The following is an 11,779-nucleotide window of genomic DNA, read 5'->3' on the forward strand; positions in this document are numbered from 1 at the left end:
TTTTAGGTTGATAAAATCAGATTGACAAACTGATAGAGCTGGCTAGAAGAGAATGAGAGAGATTTTATCCTGCATGTTTGCTATATGGGAATCCTGAAGCCAAGAGGAAAAGTGGTTTTTCTATTTACCCAAACAGGTATAAATCAGAAAAACAATCAAATCAATGGTTTGTAATCTCATGTTTCTACACCATTCCCTTTGGACTCATAGATCTCAGTTCTAGGCTCCTCATGCAAATAAACCTATCTATCTGACTGTTTTTTCAGATATCAGAAATGTATTTTATATCCAGTGGTCCTAAAAGTTGCTCAGTAGCTACAGAAACAGTCACTTCTGCTTATTTATGGACTACTTCAATCCCAAATCTATGGGACATGTGGCAAGAGAAAGTACACTTGAAGACTATAGCATATAGTAATGGGGTTAACAATGAAAACTGAATTCTAATAGTTTGACTTAAATGAAAGAAGTTCTGAGATCAGTAACAAAATCAAAGGTGACTAGCTATTATAGTCTCATCTCTGGAACCACTGTGCTCCTAGACTTTTAAGTGAAAAACTTGCCAGAACTCTTGTGGTCAAGGTGTTTTAAAAAAGCTATTGAGAAGCTGTGCCCACAAAGGATATTTACCTTCCTAGCTTCTGGTCAGAGGGTAGATGTTGGTGAATCAATCAGGAAATACCGCATTCCTCTCCACCCAAAGGCTGTTCCTATGTGCTCAGAAGAGGAGAAGGCAGTTGGATGCGTTTCAGTGAAGTGCCACTGAAGGTTTTTTGCGGGAGCTGCTTACCTCTGAACACTTACCTGGAAGCACAAGATAAGATTCTAGAGAAAAATGGAGCTTTGATATGGTTACATTCATGTGTATATGTCAAACAAGAAATAACAACACAGCATCAACAATAAAAGCAATAGTTAAAAGCTATCAACTAGTCTTCCTTGAATCTTTCCTTCTTACCCTGATCACCAAGCTAGCAGATAAAGTTTGTATTTTTGCCTGAGAGGATATTGGAGTTCAACTGGGTGAAAGCAGAAATAATATGCAAGAAATTACTCTTGGTAGCTTGAGCATTTGGAAAGTAACCAAAACAGAAGGAATACAGTTTCCAGGAGAAATGAAACCAAATTGTAATAGTGACCAAACCTGCAGCTTGGCAGGATCCTGAAAAGACAGAAGACTGTTGAGAGTCTGACCACAGAACGGGTCTGCTGAACCTAGATTCCAGGGTTCTCAGTCTCAAAGATGAACCTGCCCCACGTGTGGCACAGAATCAGGGAGCAACCTCGGTGCAGGAGCCGTTCGTGGCTGGCTTGGGCTAGTGGTGTGCAGGCAGCAGCCACTGTTGCCCAGCGATTAGAGGGCCTGCTCTCATTTTCTGTGCACGGCTTAAGCATTCCAGATCCTTATACACTCCAGTGATGAATGAGACTAAATCCAGGCAGGAAGGAGGGCTCAGAATGAGATGAACTTTATTTATAGAAAAAGAAAGAATAGATAATTTTCTACATCTACATTTATTGATCAAAACTCACTCCTCCTATGTATGGGACCATACTGGGGGTCGCTAGGAATCCATGTGTGGAGGGAGCATGGCCGCACCAAGGGAGGCTGCCCTAGAATCACAGCCAGTCAATTCCTCTTGGGAAGAAAACCTTAAGCCTATTAAGGAACTGGTCATAGAAATGGGTGTGGATTTGAAGTGACTTTGATTCGGGTAATATATTGTGACGATATTGAGTAATTCTACATACTGCTTTTAAATCCTCAGACAGTTACTGCCTTGGTGGCAAAAAGAAGAAAGAAAAATGGAGTCTTGTTGGACTTTGACAGGATTTATTTCTCTGTCAGTCCCATGAGAATTTCCAGAAAGGAAAGAACCTGAAAAGTGGTTTTAGGCTGTTATTCTTGAACTCTGAATAAAAACAAAAAACAAACACATTAAACAACAAAACACACATATTCTTCCAGGAGAGGAAGGCACACACAAAACCAAACAGCTTGTGAGAAGTTAGGTGTGAGAGCGGACGTCAGAGACTAGACTCCTATGCTTCCTTGGCTCAGAGTCCTATCATCAGATGTTAGCAGTGAAACTGGAGGGAACCCTCTCAAAATGAGATTGAGCAGCAAGGTTTTTTGGAATATGTTGGCCTGCAAGGTCCCGTGGGACGTCCGGAAGGGGAAGGCCTGCAGGCAGCCGGGAACTGAGTCTAGGCCCCAGGTGGCAGAGCCTCCTCACCGCTTTTGGGGAAGTAAAGAGGGGCGGAAATCCCTTGCTGACCTCGGGCTGTGTGGTGGCATGAGAAGGTACGGCTTAGGAGAAAGGATCTCCCTCTAGAATTAGGGGATCTGATCCACTGAGCGGCCATGGGAAATACACTTTGTCTCAGGGTCTCACTACCTTCCTGTGTGTGTTCTAGACCAGATGTGTTCAAATGGACTTGCACGGAATCTTACGGTATATGGTGGAACTACAGGCCCGCTTGACCTGTCTTGCTTCTATTTAAGTGGTTATCTTTAGAAAAATTGGTTTCATTTATTGTTTGCCTCATAAATCTACATTTGGGAAGGGGAGAATATTCCATTTCTTAATTAAACAACAATGAAAAGACTGAAAACCAGAGGCCCCGCAGTGCTGCCTCGGGGCTTCTCCGGCTCCAGCACCCATGGCGCCATTGCGCTCATTTCTCTCTCCTGCTTAGAACACGGTCACTGTGATCAAATGCTTCACTCTGACTGGAGAAAAAGATCATTTAACCCATCAGGAAAACTTCTCCAGAGTATTTCATTCTAGTATACATATTTCAAATGCTGATGAAGCACTGAAATGAAATGAAGCATTGACATATGGGTGAGTTGAAAGTATTCAAATTTCAAAATGGCAGAATAAAAATTACAGAATTTTATAGAAAAAGAAGGTGAATTGGAAAATGGAAAGCATGAATCAGTGAGATACACCTTAAAAAATTAGAAACAAATGAAATCAGGTACTTTGGGATCATAAGATCTGAAACTGGAAAAAGTGGTTTGGGTCAAACTTCTGTCACTCAGAGGCTGTCTGCTTTGGAGAATTTGCTGAACTCCTCCAATCTCTTGAGTCTGGCCTTTGTAAATTAACTCTGTCTTAATTCCATATTAACTCCATCTTCAGGAGGGCTGATATGAGAACCACATGAGATAATTGTGGGGCGGGGGAAGTATGAAGTACTTAGAAATCACCGGGACTGAATTACTGAAAAAATGTTAGTTATGTGGATGGACAGAAATATATAGATACGGGTGCAGGGGAATGTGTTAAAATATCATGATTATAATCCTAAAAGGCATAGAACAGTATGTGAAAATCAGGATTTTTTACACTGTAAAGAAATGTCCTTGTTGCCTCTACTTCAACCTTTATATACCCTTAATACCCTTAATCCGTGTCATTCTAATGTTTGTTTCCCAACCTTTATATACCCTTAATACCCTTAATCCGTGTCATTCTAATGTTTGTTTCCCAACCTTTATATACCCTTAATACCCTTAATCCGTGTCATTCTAATGTCTGTTTCCATTTACCACACATAAAATTTTATTAGTTCTTGAACATAGTATGTCACATGTACCATTTTAATATTTATTTCCACTTATTACACCTATAATTGTATTTGTTCTTAAATATAGCTATGTCACTGTATTTGCTGAGGGATCAGAAGATTATTATGCAAATGTGTTTTGGTAGATGAGTTTCTAGGTGTAACTGTTCCTACAGCCTATAAATCAAGGCAATAAGGAAGCTTTCCTTGACAAAGTAGGTATCCTAGTTTGGGTTGACAGCCAATCATCATTGAGCAGGTCAATTTTAATGAGGATGGGATCCTGCCCTGTGTACGTACACGTATGTGTATAGATGGTGTGTCTGGCAGACAGCCCTGTCTCTCTCTCTCTCTGGACTTGAGGCTCAAAGCGCCCACCGGTACCTCCCTCACCCGTCACTGCCATGCAGAGCATCACCACTTTTACCATCCTTTTCCTGGTGGCCACTACCTGGACTGTCTCTCCATCTGGTGAGTTAGGGTTCCTTCTCGAAGCTTTTATGTTAACTGCAATTTATTCAGCCTTCAGTAATTAGAGAATGTTGAAGTCAGAAGAAAATCTAGAAGTTATCTACTTGGAGTGGTCTGGTTAACAAAGTGGGGTTGGGGCAGCCCTTTGGGAGAAGACAGGCCCAGGAGAAGAATGAAAGGGCGATGGGCTCCCGCCTGGGTCCTGCTCAGGATCGCTCCGCTTCCTGACTTGCCTTTCAGAAGCAGCAAAGTTGCCCTTTATGCAGCTTTGAGACTATAACCCAGCCCTACCTGGGGCGTGCCCACAGGAACTCCTGGATACCTGTGAAGCCCTTTCTCCAAAGACCAGGGATTTGCCCCATTTTTTTAAAAAGTCAGGCTCACAGAGATCTCTGTCTTCATCCTGAGTTGGCCCTGAGTAAACAGTGAACTCGCTTAGGCTGGGGCAAGGGATGTCAGGAGATAGTTATTTTGAACAATGAATTCAGCTTTGCTTTTCTAACTGTGGAATTCGCTCTTTCTCCAATTCTTTCTGTCCAATTGCATCTCATTCCACTCTTCCGCACATCAAGCCATAGGGAAAGAGGTGAGTGCAACCTTCTCCGTGTGTAAAAATGAAATCAGCGAATGTATATATGCAACTGTGAAAATAGTGAAACCGGCTCACAGCTGAAATAATTCCACAGGAGGTGAACCTGTTAACTGTTCCTGCTCTACTTCTTCTGCTGGTGTTTCTTTCTTTAAAGGCAGTAAAAGACATCTTCTTGCAAAAGTAGAACAGCAAATAAAGTAAACCTTTACCTTTGAGTAGCATTTTAAACTTTTCTGAGTATTTTTCACATTCATTATTTCACTGGACTCTTCATTATCTCACTGGATTCATTATCTCACTGTAACCCTAAAAAGAGAGATTGATATTTCCTTCTTAAACAGCTAATTCTCATTTTATTTAAGGAGTTGTAGGTCTGAGTTATTCATGTCGCACAGCATGTGGCACATAAGATCCTCTAGACATGTTAGTTGACAAATCGAAGAGGTGAGTACTTTCCCCCACTCTTCTTTCTCTCTCCCATCTTGATATGTGAATGACTACCGTACTGAAAAAGAGAATGTAGGGCATTATTTTTTGTTCCAATTACAGGTGGACTGCTCCAAATACAAGAGAAGGCTCCAAGATCATATGCACAAAGGAGCTGCAACCAATTTGTGGCACAGATTAGAGAACTTATAGTAATGAATGTGTATTTTGCATGCTAAACCAGTAAGCATGGTACTCAATTTGGAGTGCCCGCCCCCCCCCCCCCACTTTTTTAAAGACTGCAAAGTCCACATTGGCTGAAATCTTCTTGGTTTTTAGATACATGGCTTGAGAAGTCCTACCTTTTGTCATGTTCTTAGAATAGTCTTAGGATATTGCTTTGTTAAAATAAAAAAATTAACTTACATATGTCCTCTTAGACATACAGCTATTTCTTTGCTCTCCAGCCAAATTCTCATTCATATTGTACACTGTTCCTTCAGGCATTAGTGTTATATAGAGACATTTTTATTCCCACATTACATTTAAGGAAGCTGGGTCTCAGGCAAGAATGTATCCTAACCAATGTCAAAGGCAAACATTGGGATGAATCAGCTCTCTGATACTGTGAACAGTGGAATGATTTATGGAGAGGCTGCAGGTTATTTTTCAAGGAACACAACATAAATTTCTTCCATATTCCTTTGGCATTAAAAAAAACAATTAATGGGAATTATGGAGAATTTTGCTCCTCCTGTACATTTCTGCTGCCCACGTCCTATGGACTCCTTGTCAAACAGCCCTGTTTCGGGGCTTGGCCTTGAGGCCGAGGCGTCCGCACACACCTGCCGTGGGTCAGCAGAACTCAGCTTTTTCCCGGGCCCCACTTTTCCCCACAGACAGAGGCCTACGCGTGTGCCGTTGGTCACTGGCCTTTTTCTTAAATTCTATTAACACATCTCAACCTCTGGAACATATAGGGACATGTTCGTCTTTAGGTTTTACTATATATATGAAGTATAACACATGCACATACACACACATGCATACATGCACTTTCCTAATACGGAGAAAGACTAATACACACTAATATGCCCTCTTCCTCTCAGCAGCTTGCTCCCACTGGCCTGGGAAAGAGTGTCTCTTCTACCTCCAGATGTCCTGTAAGAGTGTGGCCACAGTGTGTGTATCTTCTGTTAGCTCCCTGACCTTGACTGCTATGCTGATGACACGGTGGACACATGTTTCCACCCAAAAGGAAATAATCACCTGTCATCTATATGACTTTACTTTATATTTATTTTCATATTTTGGAGTATGAAAAGCAAATAGCTCAGGAGAAGATAAAATATTCTCTATCTTTATGGCCTATCCACTTCCATCGCTCCAAGTTCTGGGCCATGCAGGAACACTAAGAAGCACAGGGAAGATTCTTTCTCGACACTATTGCCTGGACTTCATGTTCACAGACCTTTGGTTCTTCAGAAATTAATCTGCCATTAATGTCATTCAGTAATTTTTTTTCATCTCAAAGATTTTCATTTTCATTTCTACAAGTTTTATTTATCTCTTCAATGTTTCTAACTTTTTAAAAATCTGGAATACAGTTATATGGCAATCATTTTTATGACTTTATCTGCTAATTCTGTATCTTAGGACACCAGATGTTATGATGTTACCTTGTTTGGTTCTGAATATCTTTTGTATTTCTAGAAATGTTCTTGAGCTTTGTTCTGAAACACAGCTCAATTACTTGTAAAGAGTATGATCCTCTGGAATATTGCTTTTAAGAGTTGTTAGGTAGGACTAGTGCAGTATTCAGTAATTGGGCTAATTATTCCTCATTACTGAGACAAGCACTCAGTGCTCTATGAACTGTAAGGTTTTCTAATCTGGCTAAGAGGGACAGGCACCATCACTGGCCCCGGATGAGATCTGGGCTCTGTTATTTCTAATCTTCTCTGGTGGCTCTTCCTTGGCTCTGGGTGACCCCCTCGCACTCCGGCACTAACAGTGACCTGCTGAGCTTTCTGCCCAGCTCTCCCTGGCTGTGCTCCTGCAAATTATCACCACTTTATTTTTGGTGGTAAATAGCTCTGTCTCTCAGCTTTGCCTCCTCAGTTCAGGAAATCCACATGTTCCATCCAGGCTTCCCTCTAGACTCACGGTGCAGAATCCAAAGCCAATCTTATTGCTCATCATACTTATTTCCAATTACTCAGGAATCAGCATCCATTGTTGATGTCTAGCATCATTGTTTTGTGTACTTTGTCTGATTTTTAATTGTCTTTTCAGGAAGGAGATATATCTGGTTTCTCTTACTCTATGTTATTTGAAATTAGAAGTCAGTTTTATCTTTATCATCTCATTGTACTTATGTTTTCCTCTGATGATTTCTAAAGTCTAGACTGGAGCCCACATCATTGCTGTATTTTTTCTAAGGATTCCGAAGGAAAAGGCCTGTGCTCTGTGATGATACAAAACTTTTCAGTGGATAAGAAAACATTTACTTAAAATTGGTGTACACAACAGTGAAAAGGACTTTTGTAATTTTTTTTTCTGTCATTTGACTGTAGTCATTCCCAAAGAGGGAAAGGAGGTCGGGATGTTTATCTAAATGCAAGACTTCACTTTTTCCAGTGCAAACCCTAAAAGCTGGTCATTTCCACACATATCCTACCACTGCCAATATACTATTTCCATTAGCATTCCTAGGCTGACAGCCACTGCCTGTGTGCCTGCTCAGAATCATCCTGTCTGGCAGGTGCTTTGAAGTTTGAAATCCCTGTCTTGTTTCCCATATGTTTTATCCTCTAATTATTGACCAATCGCAGGTTTTGGTCATTGCTATCTTCTCTTCCCCACATGCTTTCTTTGCTTTATGATCCCACTCACATCTATAGTTACTGTCTTGCCCATATGCTTATAACTCACATCCTCCCCTTGTGAGACTGTACTCATCTTCTTAGGATCAGATACTAGACATCTTCCTTTCATTAACTCAAAGAATTTTTAAACTCAATCTACCCAATATAAATTCCATTTTTTTCTTTCTAAATGTGATCCTCCACATGCTTTGATTTAATTAACTCAATGAGTCTTCTCAAACTCAATTTCAATACATAATTTATTTATATTCCTTATTTCATCTTAAGCATAAATCGAGCTCATGAACATTTATTTAATCCAAGTCTTCATCATTTTTTGTGGGTTATTTTTATATTCTTCTTGACTGTTACCTCAGCCTCCAATCTATTCTTCCAACCATAATCTTGTCTTTGTTCTATAATCATTTAAATTTGACCTCTTAAAAAATCACTCTCTTTTGTGAATTATAATACAAATAAACATCTAGTATGACTTCAAGACACTTTGTTGCATTTGATAGAGTAACTCTCTGAAGCCCAACTTCAACCATAATGAACTCTTGCAGGACCTGTAACAACCCCTTTTTCCCATAAGGTGGCAGTAAAGTACTGCCGCTTAAACCATTGACTGGCTGGCTCCACGGCCATGGTCACGTACCAACAAAGTGATTTGGGGGAAGTGGCTAATGCTCTATGAGCTGCAGATTTCTCATCACTTAACATGATGATAATAATAGTACATACCTGATTGAGAAGTGACGCTTCCAAAAAGTTTAAACAGGGATATTCAGGTGAGTGACAAATGGGGCAAGTGACAAATGGGGCAAAATCTTAGGTAGAATCAAAGGGCTTTCCCTCACCACCTACTTAGGACACCTGTTTCTGAACCCAAGTAAGGGGATGGGCTTAAAATGGAGATGGCTTTCTGCAATTTCTGATATTTTATTCTTCCCAGGAAGGTGAAATCTCTTAACATAGTCCATCCCAAGCTCTTATTCAGATCTCATATTGGATGAGAGAGTTAGGAAATGCTTCCATCCAACTAATGGACTAATCATTACTTATTATTCTATGGAGTTCCTTTTTATTTCCTTGATTAGATTCTTATAAGTCTCTTTTAAAAGATATAAAGAAATTTAATTAACTCAAAGAGGCAGACTTGAGCAAACTGCTTATCATATATTATCCAAACAAAAATTAGGAAATCCTTGTAGTCTATGGGTATGTGAAGGCAGTCAGTGAGGCAAGTAATATGCAAACATAAAATCAGCCTACACTATGATTCATTTCCTTTAAGTTTTAAATTGTATTTTAAGGTTGCTTTCCAATAATAATAATATATACTCTTGAAGAATTCAGAAATGCAGAAAAGTAAATTTTAATTAAAAAGAAACTAAGTAAGACATTACAATCAGGACTTACTGCCTTTAATTTTAGATGAAAGTATTTCCTAAACTCTATCTTCCTCTCTCTCTCTCTTTCTCTCAATGACTAAGGATACAGATTAAGAGTGTAGCAGAAAAGATCTTGTAAAAACAGGATCATACTTACATGTTACTTTGGAAATAAGAATTTACTGAATACAAAGTCAATATGCAAAAGAAGAAACTATATTCTAAATGTGTGCAGTAATAAATTTAAAATGTTACTATTTAAAAGATACTACTGCTCAGAATACCAAAAATAGCAAATGCATGAGGAAAAGCAACTGTAACAGAAGGTAGTGTAATCTCTGCCCTGAATATTACAAAATATTAATCAATATTTCAAAGAAACTCTAAATAAATGCAAGTTCATAGTCATTCATCAACTTAAAAATTCAATATTAAAAAGAGGCACAGTCAGTCTAAATTGTTTTATAGATTCAATAATCTTACTCAAATAAGTAGCAGGGTTTTTCTGAGAGTACTAGTTTGATTTTCAAATTTGTATGAACATAGAATAGGAATAAAGAATAGACAAGATAACCTTGAGTAAGAACAAAGCTGGAGGACTTACACTACCACATAATAAGACTTAATTTCAAGCAATCATAATAAAAAAATACTGGTGTAAAGATAAACAAATAGACCAATGGAAAAGAATTTAGAATCCAGAAACAGACTCACACATATATGGTTATTCGATTTGTGGCAAAAAAAAAAACCACTGTAGTAAAATTGTGAAAAGTTGTTCTTTTTAATCAATTATGCTGAGTCTATTGGATATACATATAGGAGAAAATGAATCTTGACAATTTCATTTGAACTGATATTCAAAAAACCAACTAAAAAAAATTGGGGGGGAGGAAATAGAACTTTATGAACTAAGAGTATGCAAATATTCCTTTAACTGACAAAAAAACCTCCATAACCATAAATAAAAATATGATAAATTGTGCAACAAGAAATGTGTGTTCTAAAATATTAAGAACTGCCCTTCATCAAAAATCTACCACTAGGAGAGTAAAAGGTAAACTACCAACTAGGAGAAAATATTTCTAACACATATATCCAACAAGTGGCTCATCTCAGAAATACATAAAGAATTCCTATAAACAAGACAAAGAGCCCAATAGAAAAATGTGCACAATATAAAATGACAGTATCAAATTAGCTAATAAATAAATGCATTATCTCCATTTTCCCTTATATTTCAGTTTTTTTTTATTTATCTGGTTTTTGATCTTATAATAAATCCTGTTCTTATACTAGGATTATTTGATACACTTCATTTTATGGTTCACTTGTTTAAATGCAGAAGGCAGATCTATGACCTGATTGCATTCTGTCATACTGTTTTGGTTATCTACTGCTGAGTATAAATGCTCCAAAACATAGAGGCTTAAAGGAGTAACACTCGGTACCTTTATATTATTCCGTGTAGGATGGGTTGGTTCCTCTCTCCACACGGGGTCAGCGGGCGCAGCGGCGTGGCTGGAAGTTCCAGCTGCGCTTGGTGTCGCCTGATTCCTGGGAGCTCAGCTGCAGCTCTTTGGTTCTTTTCTGCTCAGCCTCCCTGCCATACATAAGGTTAATTCAATTTTACAAAATTTTTACCAGCTGGAGAGGCTGTCCTAAATCCTGTGTATTTCATCTACATTCTTCTTGAAAAATGGACAAGTTTTTCAGTTTCCTTCTCCTTTCCTTAATCTCTTTGACAGCTAAAGTAACTGCATGGCAGACAAAGCTGCCTTCAGAATAAGAAATATCACCAGGGACAAACAGGGACATTACATAATAACACAGGGATCAGCTTTAGATGTGTTTTCACCTTTAGATGTGTTTCAATCCTAAATGTAGGTGAAGCCCAGAATAGGTCCAAAGGCAGAAACCCAGCAGCACGCCCATGTTTAGTTACAGCTGATAAAGACGAACTTGCAGAGACTGAGATAGAGCACCTACAAGGGGTGGCCCTGGAAGCCCGACCAGGGAGCAGAAAACATGTTCTATAGAGGAAGGAGGGTTTCACTGTATACAATGCGGTTGATATGTGAAAGGAAATGAGGACACTGACCACTGGTTATTGCAACAGAGTAGCCTCTCAGACCCAGATAACAGCAGCTTTGCTGTAGTCGTGCCTGGAATTTGATGAGAGGAGACTTTGGGGAAAAATAGAAGGAAATAATTTGGAATCAATGACATAGCCTACCCGTTAGAGGAATTTTGGTCTATGGGAAAAACTAATAAGAAAAATCAAGGAAAATGTGGAATCCAGGAAGTATTTATTTTCTTTTGTTTGTTTTTTAAATGGGAGAAATAACAGGAAGTGCATAAGCTATTGGGAAATGTCTAGAAGAAACAGTAAAATTGAGAATTTGAGACACCGCAGAACTGCTAAGAAAACATTCTTGAATGACAGGAGTGGA

This window comes from Manis javanica, chromosome 14 (assembly GCF_040802235.1).
Source record: "Manis javanica isolate MJ-LG chromosome 14, MJ_LKY, whole genome shotgun sequence".
NCBI classification, from domain to species: Eukaryota; Metazoa; Chordata; class Mammalia; order Pholidota; family Manidae; genus Manis; species Manis javanica.